Source organism: Lithobates pipiens, unplaced genomic scaffold (genome assembly GCF_037356315.1).
Source record: "Lithobates pipiens isolate NorthernLeopardFrog02 unplaced genomic scaffold, aLitPip1_a1.2 Scaffold_8, whole genome shotgun sequence".
NCBI classification, from domain to species: domain Eukaryota; kingdom Metazoa; phylum Chordata; class Amphibia; order Anura; family Ranidae; genus Lithobates; species Lithobates pipiens.
The window spans coordinates 6,751,272-6,765,032 of NW_027507903.1; the positions used below are offsets into that span (position 1 = coordinate 6,751,272).

Below are 13,761 nucleotides of genomic sequence, written 5' to 3' on the forward strand. Positions count from 1 at the left end.
AGGCGATGCGCTGGCAGGATCTTAAAAAAAAATAAAATAAAAAAAGTCCTACAAGCAGCACATTTGGAGTGGTGTATACCGCTCCTCCACCACTCCTGCCCATTGATATGAATGGGCACCACTGCCGAAGCGCATGCAATGCGATTTGGCAGCAGTGCTTCATGGGCGCATTTAACCTCTTCCTTGGCCGCTAGCTGGGTTTTATGGGCCCCACTAGCAGCCAAATAGCACCGCTAAAATTATGGTAAAGAGCCGCTAAAACTTGCGTTTTACCATCAACTCCTGCCCGCTCCAGTGTGAAAGCAGCTTTCATAAGTGATACAGAAAATTTCTTGCATTTAAACATTTATTAAACAAAACAAACCTCCAATCAGTTTACTTGTATGTATGATTTAGATTAAAAAAAAAAAAAAAATCTGTATATTAACCACCTTCAGACCGGACCATTTTGCTGGTAAATGACCAGAGGTCTTTTTACAATTTGGCACTGCGCTGCTTTAACTGGTAATTGCGCGGTCATGCAATGTTGTACCCAAACAAAATTTGCGTCCTTTTCTTCCCACAAATAGAGCTTTCTTTTGATGGTATTTGATTGCCTCTGCGATTTTTATTTTTTGCGATATAAACGTAAAAAGACCGCAAATTTTGAAAAAAAATGATATTTTCTACTTTTTGTTATTAGAAAAATCCAATAAACTCAATTTTAGTCATACATTTAGGCCAAAATGTATTCAGCCACATGTCTTTGGTAAAAAAAAAGTCAATAATTGTATATTTATTGGTTTGCGCAAAAGTTGTCACATCTACAAACTAAGGTACGTTTTCTGGAATTTACGCAGCTTTTAGTTTACGACTGCCTATCTCATTTCTTGAGGTGCTAAAATGGCAGGGTAGTACAAAACCCCCCCAAATGACCCCATTTTGGAAAGTAGACACCCTAAGGAAATTGATAAGTGGCATGTTGAGCCCATTGAATGTTTTATTTTTTTGCCTCAAGCGATTGAATAATGACAAAAAATAATTTTTTTTTTTTTTTTTAAACAAAGTTGTCACTAAATTATATATTGCTCATGCATGCTATGGGCATATGTGAAATGACACCCCAAAATAAATTCTGCTGCTTCTCCTGAGTACGGGGATACCACATATGTGGGACTTTTTGGGAGCCTAGCCACGTACGGGGCCCCGAAAACCAAGAACCGCCTTCAGGCTTTCTAAGGGCGTAAATATTTGACTTCACTCCTCACTACCTATTACAGTTTTGAAGGCCATAAAATGCCAAGATGGCACAAAACCCCCACAAATGACCCCATTTTAGAAAGTAGACACCCCAAGCTATTTGCTGAGAGGCATGTTGAGTCCATGGAATATTTTATATTTTGCCACAAGTTGCGGGAAAATTACAAACTTTTTTTTTTTTTTTTTTTTTTTCACAAAGTTGTCACTAAATGATATATTGCTCATGCATGCCATGGGCATATGTGAAATGACACCCCAAAATAAATTCTGCTGCTTCTCCTGAGTACGGGGATACCACATATGTGGGACTTTTTGGGAGCCTAGCCGCGTACGGGGCCCCGAAAACCAAGCACCGCCTTCAGGCTTTCTAAGGGCGTTACAGTTTTGAAGGCCATAAAATGCCAAGATGGCACAAACCCCCCCCAAATGACCCCATTTTGGAAAGTAGACACCCCTAAATTTAGGGGTACACTAGTGAGACTAGGTAATAAATGGCGGGTGCCCTGAAACTATAAAAAAAATAACTAACCAACCAGCGTCACCTGTAACAGTTATATGGTGATCACTGGTGAAAGGGTTAACTAGGGGGCAATCAGGGGGCTTTATGCGGTAGTATATGGGGGTCTCTGGTGCTATAAAAAGCTGCGGCGAACCTAAATACCTACCTGCCTAACTAGCGTCACCTGTGACACTAATACAGTGATCAGAAAAACGATCGCTTATTAGGCTGGGTTCACACTGGAGCGATGCGGGAACGCCACGAATCCGCGGCGGGTTCCCGCATCACATGCCTCCCGGTGGCAGTTCACACTGCCCTATGCGAACTGCTGGGAGTGTCAGTGAAATGTTAATGACACCCCCAGATCAGTTCGCATATCGCAGTGCGATCTGCAAACTCGGATCGCATGGTGTGAACACCCATGCGATCCGATTCTGCTGCGGACCAAAAAAAGGGTCCCGTGCGAGTTTGCGGCGGGTGCGACACGAATTCAGTAATACTATCTGTATGGCTGAACGCGAATCGCACAGAGATCGGATGTGATTTGCACTGCAGTGCGGTGCGAATCACATCCGTTCTCATAAACCGCTGCAATGTGAACCCAGCCTTAGTGACACTGGCGACGGGGGTGATCACGGGGTTAAACCTTTATTGAGGGGGTTAGGGGGGTACATTAGAACTAAAGGGGGCTAACCCTAACTGCCCTAACAGTTATTACAGTCACAAATGACACCCGCCGGGTGATCAGGGGGTTAAACCTTTATTAGGTAATAAATGGCGGGTGCCCTGAAACTATAAAAAAATAACTAACCAACCAGCGTCACCTGTAACAGTTATATGGTGATCACTGGTGAAAGGGTTAACTAGGGGGCAATCAGGGGGCTTTATGTGGTAGTATATGGGGGTCCCTGGCGCTATAAAAAGCTGCGGCGAACCTAAATACCTACCTGCCTAACAAGCGTCACCTGTGACACTAATACGGCGATCAGAAAAATGATCGCTTATTAGGCTGGGTTCACACTGGAGTGATGCGGGAACGCCATGAATCCGCGGCGGGTTCCCGCATCGCATGCCTCCCGGCGGCAGTTCACACTGCCCTATGCGAACTGCTGGGAGTGTCAGTGAAATGTTAATGACACCCCCAGATCAGTTCGCATATCGCAGTGCGATCTGCAAACTCGGATCGCATGGTGTGAACACCCATGCGATCCGATTCTGCTGCGGGCCAAAAAAAGGGTCCCGTGCGAATTTGCGGCGGGTGCGACACGAATTCAGCCATACTATCTGTATAGCTGAACTCGAATCGCACAGAGATCGGATGTGATTTGCACTGCAGTGCGGTGCGAATCACATTCGTTCTCATAAACCGCTGCAATGTGAACCCAGCCTTAGTGACACTGGCGAGGGGGGGTGATCACGGGGTTAAACCTTTATTGGGGGGGTTAGGGGGGCACATTAGAACTAAAGGGGGCTAACCCTAACTGCCCTAACAGTTATTACAGTCACAAATGACACCAATGCAAAAAAAAAAAAGAAAAAAAAAAAAAAAAAAGCAATTGGTGTCACTGTGACTGGGGGGGCAGGGGTAATTGGGGGGTGATCGGGGGGTAAAGGGGGGGGTGTGAGTGTGCCTGGCATGTTCTACTGTGTAGTGTAGTGCTTGTGCAACTCACCGATGCTCTCTCCTCGGTGCCGGAACGAAAAATACCGACACGGAGGAGAGAATACATCACTTCCTCTCCTGTGTTTACATTACAGGAGAGGAAGTGATGTCACCGGACATTTTCATTCGTCGGGAGCGATCGCGAGGGGGTGGCCATGAATGAATGGCCGTCCCCTCGTCCGGGATCGCTCCCGAACGAATACCGACCGCCGCAGGCACCGGGCGGGGGCCCGATCGGGCCCCCGACCGGCGGGCAGGCAAGGACGTACATGTAAGCCCTTATGCCTGCCCGTGCCATTCTGTCGACGTACATCGTCGTGCGGCGGTCGGCAAGTGGTTAAATAAAAACAGGTAGTCAAAACTTTTGGATGAAAAAAAAAAAATGGGCTAACTACTGTTTTTATTTTATTTTTATTTTTTAAATAGTGTATTTTTTTCCCAAAAAAATGCATTTGAAAGACCTCTGTGCAAATGCCGTGTGACATAAAATATTGCAACAACCGCTATTTTATTCCCTAGGATCTCTGCTAAAAAATATATATAATTTTTGGGGGGTCTAAGTGATTTTCTGGCAGAAAATACAGGATTTTTACTTGTAAGCAACAAGTGTCAGAAAAGATTTAGTCTTTAAATGGTTAAACTGAGAACTTCTACACACAGAGATGATTTCATTCATTCAGAAGTGTAAACATTGTATCATTCTGTTCTTTTCTTGGCAGACTGCCCAGAGAGGAGGAAAGTGTTTCTATGATGACTCAGGCAACTTACACTGACTTATATTACAGAAGTCATTTCAAAGTTCCGCTGTAGTTCTAAATCGGCTTTTTATCAGCACAATCGGCCGATGCCGATTATTTAAAAAACGGCAAATATCGGCCGATATATCGGTCGACCTCTACATAGTACCATGAACTAGAGCAAAGAGTAACAAAATATGGCTGGTTGTCAACTTAGCAAATATTTTCCTCTCAAATTGTGAATCCAAAATTCTATGATAATACAACTGAATAGGGTTAGAGAACGGAATTCGGATACCTCAGGTAAGATTAACCGAAATACATGTTTCCATTGTGTTAGATAGAAATTAGAGGAATACGAGATCCTCAGAAGAGAATTCTCTGATTCCTCTTGTACCAAATCGTAATGTAACTGTAATGTCTGCCCTCATGTTGTAAAGCGCTGCGCAAACTGTTGGCGCTATATAAAACCTGTATAATAATAATATAATTGTGTAAGCTGCAAAAGTAGTAATTTACCGCACAAAGTCTGCAAAAATAACCAAAATAAAAAAACTACTGACAGCAGTAGTGGAACTACCAGGGTCACAAAGGTTGCAGATGCGACCAGGCCCTAGCTTTCCACCACTGGGCATGGAGGGAAGGGCCCAGGCAGGGGGTCGTTCATTGTTTCTTGCACCGGGGGCCCTGAAGGCTCTAGTTAAGCCTCTGATTATCCCTATAATTTCTTCCTCTGAACCTTCTAGACCAGTGGTCACCAACCCTGTCCTCTGGGCCCACTAACAGGCCAGGTTTTATGTATTACCTTGGAGGAGATGCAGACTAGAATTCTGCAATCACTGAGCAGCAAATGATATCATCTGTGATGCATTTCCGTTATCTTGCAAACCTGGCCTGTTAGTGGGCCCTGAGGACAGAGTTGATGACCACTGTTCTAGAGGACCTCTCCATGAACTCTACATTCCCTCCCCCTTTTTGAATTGGGCTTTGCCTCCCAATTGGATGTGGGATTATATTCTGGACAGTTTTCTTTTTTTAATCAGTCATCTGACTCAAAACCTATTATCTGTAGGCCATTTCCATACCATTGTCTCTTCGAAGGGCAAACCCCTAAGTTCCTGCTGTGTTCCAATATGAACCTATGCTACTCGCCGTTACAGCCCAGGAGACAAACTGTACATTGCTAGTGTCTGCATGTTCTTCTAAACAACTGCCCGTGTCTTCTTCTCATTAATAAACATTTATTGAAAGGGAAAATAAGAATAAATAAGAATTGTGCAATTTTGTAGCAGTTTCAATCACACTACCAACATTGCTGGAGATACGTGGTAAGTCGCTACGATTCGTTAAGCGGACAGAACGATTAGCAACCTATTGTGTAAGCTGCAAAAGTAGTAATTACCACACAGTCTGCAAAAATAACCAAAAAATAAATTAAAAAAAACTGACACCAGTAGCGGAACTACAAAGGTCGCAGAGGTTGCAGTTGCGACCAGGCCCTAGCTTTCCACCACCAGGCATGGAGGGAAGGGCCACCTCATGGTTTCTTGCACTGGGGCCCTGAAGGTTCTAGTTACACCTCTGTTCATCCTTATAAAGCAAAACCTTGGGATTGTGAGCATAATTCGTTCCGGAAGCATGCTTGTAATCCAAAAGCACCTGTATATCAAAGCAAATTTCTCCATAAGAAATAATGGAAACTCAGATGATTCGTTCCACAACCATGTAAGCTGCAAAAGTAGCAATTTGCTGCACAAAGTCTGCAAATGATCACTACAACATGCTAATTATGCGACTTACACTAGTTTTTTTTAAATCCGTTTAGCAATCAGCCACTAACTTAGCAAAAAAAAAAAATTGCTAACAGTTCTAGAAGTGAAAATGAACTGCTAGAATTATAAGGGTACAACCTCAGAAGTAGATAAAAAGTGGTTGTAAATCCTTTACATATATCCATTGGAGTGACTGGCCTCTGGTGATACACAGAGATTAAATAAATCCTCCTACATAAAATGATCTTCTCTTCTCTACATCCAGTTCAAAGCCCAGAATGTATAAAGCTTGTCTGAGCTGTCAGAAAAAAAAAAAAAGAGGCGGAGAGTGGAAATTACACACTGGAGAGCCAACTGAAGAGATTACAACCCCTTGATTATGTTTGCACTCACGAACCGTCACACCATTGTGTTTTTTTTTTTTTTTTCGAGAACTGTGCTACCATCATCTCTTGATTGGACTTCTATAATCTGTGACGGCGGGGGAGATTTACTACAGGTTAACCCCCCTGGCGGTATTCCCGGCTCGGGGTGGAATTTTTATACCAAAAAGCGGTAACCCCGAGCCAGACTCGGGACCGCATCGCTGGATACAGGAGGACGTTTACTTACCTTCTCCCTTGGATCTAGCGATGTCCCCGCGCTGTACGAGCAGCTCGTCCTCCGCTCGATTCATCACGGAGCCGATCTCCGTTCCCTGCGAGAGTTGCGACGCACGGGGACGGAGATCGGCGCCAAATTCAAAAAGTGAAACACTCACATTACATACAGTATAATGTCATCTTACAGATCACATTGCTGTATGTAATTATTTCACATCCCCTTTGTCCCTAGTGGTCTGTCCAGTGCTCTGCATGCAGTTTTATAATATAAAAACTGTTCTTTATGCCTGGAAACTGGAGATTGTCCATAGCAACCAAAACTGTCACTTTACATCAAAAGTGATTTTAGACCAGCTAGAAAATAGCGATAATAAATTGGAATCACTCGCAGAATTGAGGGATAGCGATTTGTGGGGAGATCCGTCATCAAATACTGAAAAGTAATGACAGCGACAATTCTGCAACTGAGCAAATTTCTGTGTTTTTGATTTGATTACATTATTGAATAATTTTTATTATTGTTATATTATTATTTGGTATAATTATTTATAATTAATGATTTCATTTTTCAAAAACTTTATCATACCCTGGATGTCTGCTAGACTCTGGTTTGGACAGATTTAAAGGGGTTGTAAAGGTTTGTTTTTTATTTTCTAAATAGGTTCCTTTAAGCTAGTGCATTGTTGGTTCACTTACCTTTTCCTTCGATTTCCCTTCTAAATGTTTTTTTTCTTTGTCTGAATATCTCACTTCCTGTTTCTCCTCAGTAAACTTCACACCATCATCCGAGCAGTGGTTAGTCAGCCAGAACAGCTTACTGAGGAGGAACAGGAAGTGAGAAATTCAGACAAAGAAAACAAAGAAAAAAAAACATTTAGAAGGGAAATCGAAGGAAAAGATAAGTGAACCAACAATGCACTAGCTTAAAGGAACCTATTTAGAAAATAAAAAATGAACCTTTACAACCTCTTTAAGTGAGTTATTGCTAAGAATTACAGGACTACAATATAAAACACCAAATTTTCATGCAAAATAATTGTACCGCTTTTAGCACCTAAAATCCGAAATAATCGTACCGCCAGGGAGGTTAAGCAAGCAAAATATGGTGCAGCTCTGCACATAAACCAATCAGCTACCAGGTTTTATTGTCAAAGTTTAATTGAATAAGCTGAACTTAGAAGCCGATTGGCTACTACGCACAGCTGCACCAGATTCCAAAGTGCTCCAGTTTTACCAAGTCTCTCCCAAGGTCTTTTGCCGTTACCAATGTAATGTGTATAATTCCCGGAGGTTGGCTGTATTTGGGCAATCTCTACGACTGTAATACGCACTTACCTGATGTAAAATTTTGTGAAGTTACTTCAAGTGTTCTAGCTCAAAAAGCATAACTACCGTATTTATCGGCGTATAACACGCACCCCAAGTTTAGAAGGGAAGTTTAAGGGGAAAAAAAAAAAAAAAAAAAACTTACATTTATATGCCCATCAGTGTCATCTGCAGCCTTGTCCACCATTGCAGCGTTGTCCACCATTGCAGTCTTATGCAGCCTTGTCCACCATTGCAGTCTTATGCAGCCTTGTCCACCATTGCAGCCTTATGCAGCCTTGTCCACCATTGCAGTCTTATGCAGCCTTGTCCACCATTGCAGCCTTATGCAGCCTTCTCCACCATTGCAGCCTTATGCAGCCTTCTCCACCATTGCAGCCTTATGCAGCCGTGTCCACCATTGCAGCCTTATGCAGTCTTGTCCCCCATTGCAGCCGTGTCTATTTTATTTTTTTTAAATGCCGCCGCCGAGATACAGAGCCGGATGTGTATCTCGGCGGCATGCGGTAGTTCTCGGCGGGCCTCCAGCCGCCTTCGGCCCTTCTCGCCAGCTTTCGGCCGCCTTCGGCTCTTCTCACCAGCTTTCGGCTGCCTTCGACCATTCTCGGCAGCTTTCGGCCGCCTTCGCCTCTTCTCGGCGGCCGAAAGCTGCCGAGAACGGCCGAAAGCTACCGAGAAGAGCCGAAGGCGGCCGAAAGCTGTCGAGAACGGCCGAAGACGGCCGAAAGCCGCCGATAATGGCCGAAGGCGGCCGAAAGTCGCCTTGAAGAGCCAAAGGCGGCTGAAAGCCGCCCAGAGGCTCAGAATTTCGGGGATCAGCGTATAACACGCACCCACAATTTTCCCCTGCTTTTAAGGGGAAAAAAGTGCGTGTTATACGCCGATAAATACGGTATCTAATGGAAGAGTACAGAGGATGCCTTTTGGTAGCAATATCTTCTTTTATTTGTATATTTTTGTCAATTTACAAAACACAAAGAGAGCAAACAGAAGGAAAAATCCAAATCCAATCAATATTTCGTGTGACCACTAGTGACCTTCAAACCAGCATCAGTTCTTCTAGGTAGACTTGCACACAGTGTTTGAAGGAACTCGGCAGCTAGGTTGTTCCAAACTCATTGGGAGAACTAAGCACAGATCTTCTGTGGATGTCGGCAGTCTCAAATCCTTCTGTCTCTTCATGTCATCCCAGGCAGACTCCATGATGTAGAGATCAGGGCCTTGTGGAAGCAAAACCATCTCTTCCTCTTCCAGGGGAGTTTGACGTGCCGACGTCATCGCACCCATCTAGCGGACAGGTTTTCGCAAGCCGGGCGGCTGTTTCTCTATGATCGTTATCTCCACTTTCATGTAAGTGAAATTTTATTACTTTTAAATAAACCTTTATGTTTTACACTATGGAGAATCTTCTTGCTTTTCTCGGTACCGTCTGATCCACCGTCCTGGTGGTTGATGCTCGAGTCTCCCCGGTCGTTTTGGCTTCTTATTCCAGTTGCCCTTCCCGTGGATTTCCAACATCGCCCCGGATAGAGGCTCTGGCTGGGTAAATTAGCCGCAGGTTTACTAAATCTTGTCTTTTGGTAAGCTCGCATTCCATGTGGTGTAGGTGCACTGTCTTTGAGAGGTGGATTTCACAAGCACCTACACTGGGGTTTTTTATGTTGATCAATTTTTCACATATTATTTTGTGTTGTAGTTCACTTACTTTCACTGTTGGGATTACTCCTTTTTGTTTTATTTGCTTATTTACAGCGCTGTCACACTGAATCCTACCATCACTTCCAGGATTCCTTGTTCTTCTTTACACGAAGGATAGTTCTTAAAAGTGGTTGGAAACCCTAATGGCGCATACACATGATCGATTTGCAGCGGAGGTCCGCCGGACTTTCCCGAACGAGCGGACCTGCCCACACACAACCGGAATTTTCCATCAGACTAGGTCCGGTGGAAATACCCGGCGGACTATGGCGGGAGTCCGCCGGACTTTTGAAATGAACGGACTTGCCCACATATGGAGTAAAGTCCATTCATTTTGAATGTGGCTCCAGGTAGACAGGACTAGCACAGGAAGTCAATGTTGCCGCCTCCATCGGCGAGATTGACACCTCACTAGCCCCGTCACCTGGTATGGATTTAAAGGGGACCCCCACGCCGAAAAAATGGTGTGGGGGCCCCCCAAAGTCCATAGCAGACCCTTATCTAAGCACGCAGCCCAGCCGGTCAGGGAAAGGGGTGGGGAGGAGCGAGCGCCCCCCCCCCCCCCCGAGCCATACCAGGCCGCGTGCCCTCAACACTCCAAAGCACCTTGTCCCCATGTTGATGAGGACAAGGTCTCTTCCCGACAACCCTGGCCGTTGGTTGTCGGGGTCTGCGGGCGGGGGGGCTTATCAGAATCCAGGAGACCCCTTAATAAGTGGGCCCCCAGATTCTGGCCCCCTACCCTATGTGAATGAGTATGGGGTACATTGTCCCCCTACCCATTCACCTGGTAAAAAAAAAGTGTACAGAAAAAAAAACACAACACAGTTTTTTAAAATACTTTATTAGACAGCTCCGGTGGTCTTCTCTTCTTCCGTCTTCGGGGGTCTTCTTGCCAGACTCCTCTGATATCTTCTGCTCTTTTGCTAGCTCTTTTACTAGCGGAGGAGCCCGGCTTTCTTCTTGGTCACCGCCGCCGTCTTATTCTGACTTCGGGGGTCTTGTCCCGGTCTTCGGGTGTTTTATCCCGCTCTTCGGTTCTTCTTGCCGGGCCTCCGCTTTATTCTTCCAGCTCTTTTACTAACGTTGGCCCGGTCTTCTGTCGCCGCAACTTTCTGCTTCTTCTTCTTCCTTCTTCCGATGTTGACACAACGCTCTCTACGGCCGCAATGCTGGGGACGCGTTGTGCGGCGACTTATATAGGGACAAGGGGCGGGGGGTCACCGGGTGATGTCACATGGTGACCCCATGTGAATGGGGAGCAGATGATGTTACACCGAGTAAACAGATACCTAATACGTCACACTTCAAATTTGCACACGCTCGTGGAATGGCGCCAAACTTTGTGACTTAAAAATCACCATAGACAAGTTAATGGCTGCAATTCCACCTACATATGAACCTGATGAGCATTAGCATCTGCTTGGTATAATTGGTTAATCATACACCTGACTCTTATGCCCCGTACACACGATACGAAAATCGTACGGAAAATACCGCTTTCGATGCGATCGTACGATAATCGGATCGTTAGTACAGAGCTTTCGAGAGCCGATTCGAACAGTACATCCGATATTATTCTATCGGACGTGCACGGAAATTTTTTTCGTACGATGCTAGATCGTACGATTTTCGTGTAATCAGTACAGCTATCGTTCGAAAATGCAATACAAATGCATTACAACACATGACATCACGTACAAATTTTTTTTATGTCGTGCGGGAATTTTCGTGACTTTAGTAAACTCATCAGATTCGATCTGAGATTAGCATGCAATAAAAAACGGACGTTCATTCGTCCGATAATCTCATCGTGTGTATGGGGCATAATCCTATAAAATCTTATAAAATCCCTGACTGTGCAAGTGTACAAAGTGTGCGAGTGTAAGAATTGATGCTAGTTGGAAGCTAAAGGGCGGTCACACCAAATATTGACTTGAGTTAAATCTTGCTTCTGTTTGCTCAATCTGTATTTTGTAAATTGATAAAAAATAAACAAATAAATATATATATATTTTTTTTAAATCATTCTCACCTTTACAGCATTTCTTTGCACCTGCCAAAAACCTTTGCAACGTACGGTGTGTGTGTGTGTGTGTGTGTGTGTGTGTGTGTGTGTGTGTGTATTATATATATATATATATACATACACACACACACACACAGCGAGGGGAAAAGTATTTAATCCCTTGCTATATATATATATATATATATATATATATATATATATATATATATATATATATGTCATTAAAACCTATTTGGAATATATAGCACCTAGAAAATTCTGCTTTTCTAGATTGCTTTACTATTATAAATCATAGATGTAGTCAGAAAAGTTCTTCTTGCCTCATTTTGTTCTCTTTGGGACAACAAAGCACGGACTGGATCGTGTTTTCTTGGATTATAAATCCGCAGTATTTGGCCTCTGCAATGAACAAGCTGGCTGTACAATTTAAACAAATCCATAAATTACCCTTAATTTGCACTGATATTTATTGGAAGATAAGTTGATAACCTTTACTAGATTTTTTTTTTTTGGTTGAGCATTTTTTTTTTTCCTACACAAAGACCCGGAGTCCATGCCTATCCTCTCTTCTACATTTCCTCCAATCTAACATTTTGGCAGTCGAGCGGTTAAGAAGAGCCCTTGGAGACGGCATTGTTTAAATTCTAGTGTCGCTAAATCTCTTATAAGAAATGATCTGGAAAAAAATGATCTAAATGTGGTTTCAAGGCTGAATGCAGAGGCTTCATTGATGATCTGTCGCACACTGTGACGCCTTTGAATGACTGAATGGACCTTTAGGCTCCACATATACAAAGCTTCACTAACTTGCTATACATCATATGTGATCAGCCGGTGACTTCCGATAATGAAAAAGGGCACAAGGGGTTAACGCTGAACACTTTCAAATCACCGGGCTCTAGTAACAGATTTCAAATCCTTATACAGCACAACATTTCAGAGCAAACCCTCCCCCCCCCCCCACCCTCTCCCCCTTCTCATTGCCACTGCTCCTTTTAGTTTAAACCTGAATTCCAGGTATAGCAATTCTTACAGAGTTACGATGGGCCAGCTTGGACCAGTGGAAGTACGAGCCATACCTGTGGGACCCCTATGGAAGGTGGAAGTCACTAGCTTCCAGGTCCCATGTCTTGGGTAATCCCCTCCATGTTTCCTTGAGGTTATCTTTTTAGATTTATTGTGAAAGAGTAAAGTGTGTCTGAAGGGAAATATGCTAAACAGTAGGGTAGGGAACATGCCTATCCTAAACCATCATAAGATCAGAACAGGGGATGTGCCTATCAGAAACCTTCATCATGGGATCAGGGCATATAGTACACTTATCCTAAACGATCTTCACAAGATTAGGACAGGGAAGGTGCCTATCCTGTACCATCATTATGGGATCAGGGCAGAAGGATGTACCTATCCTACATCATCATCATCATGGTATTAGGGCAGGGGATGTGCCTATCCTGCACCATCCTTATGGGATCAGTGCAGGTGGTGAGCTTATCCTACGCCATCATCATGGGATCAGGGCAGGATGTTCCTATCCTGCACAATCATCGTGGGATCAGGGCAGGGGACATGCCTACCCCATACCATTATTATGGGATCAGAGCAGGTGGTGCGCTTATCCTACACCATCATCATGGGGTCAGAGCAGGTGTCCTGCCTATCCTATGCCATAATCAATGGTTCAGGGCAGAGGACATGTCTCTCCTACACCATCATCAAGTGATCAGGGCAAAACGTTACAAGGGATACATCACATATTTTGCACATTTGTGGGCCAAAAAAATTATTTATTTATGAAAGATGTCAGATTTAGGGGGGTATTCAATGGGGACTAAGAGGTACAGGAAGATTCTGATGGGGATACAGATGTAAGGGGAAGTTTACAGAGTATCACCCACATCTGTGTCCCCCATCAGAGTCTCCCCAACATCTATGTCCCCATCAGAGTCTCCCCAACATTTGTGCCCCATCAGAGTCTCCCCATCATTCTCCCCGCACTTTTATGCCCAGCGCACATCTTTCTCTTACGTTAGTGTGTGCTGCACCTCCTAGCTCCCGCTCCCCTGTTACACAAGCACACTGTAAGTGGAAGGGACACAGATTTAAACCACAGACAAGAGCTGGGACGTGCCATCATTGGACATCACTGGTTGCTAGGATGCCAGCAGTCCTAGCGACCAACTCCACAGTAAGGCA

At 44.1% G+C, this 13,761-nt stretch overlaps 1 protein-coding gene across 1 annotated transcript in view; it reads right to left on the bottom strand.

Annotated features, from left to right (window-relative positions):
• Positions 1-13,761, bottom strand: part of MAP2K5 (mitogen-activated protein kinase kinase 5) — a 330,503-nt gene that overhangs the window by 300,468 nt on the left and 16,274 nt on the right. The gene's annotated exons all lie outside the window — the stretch shown is intronic.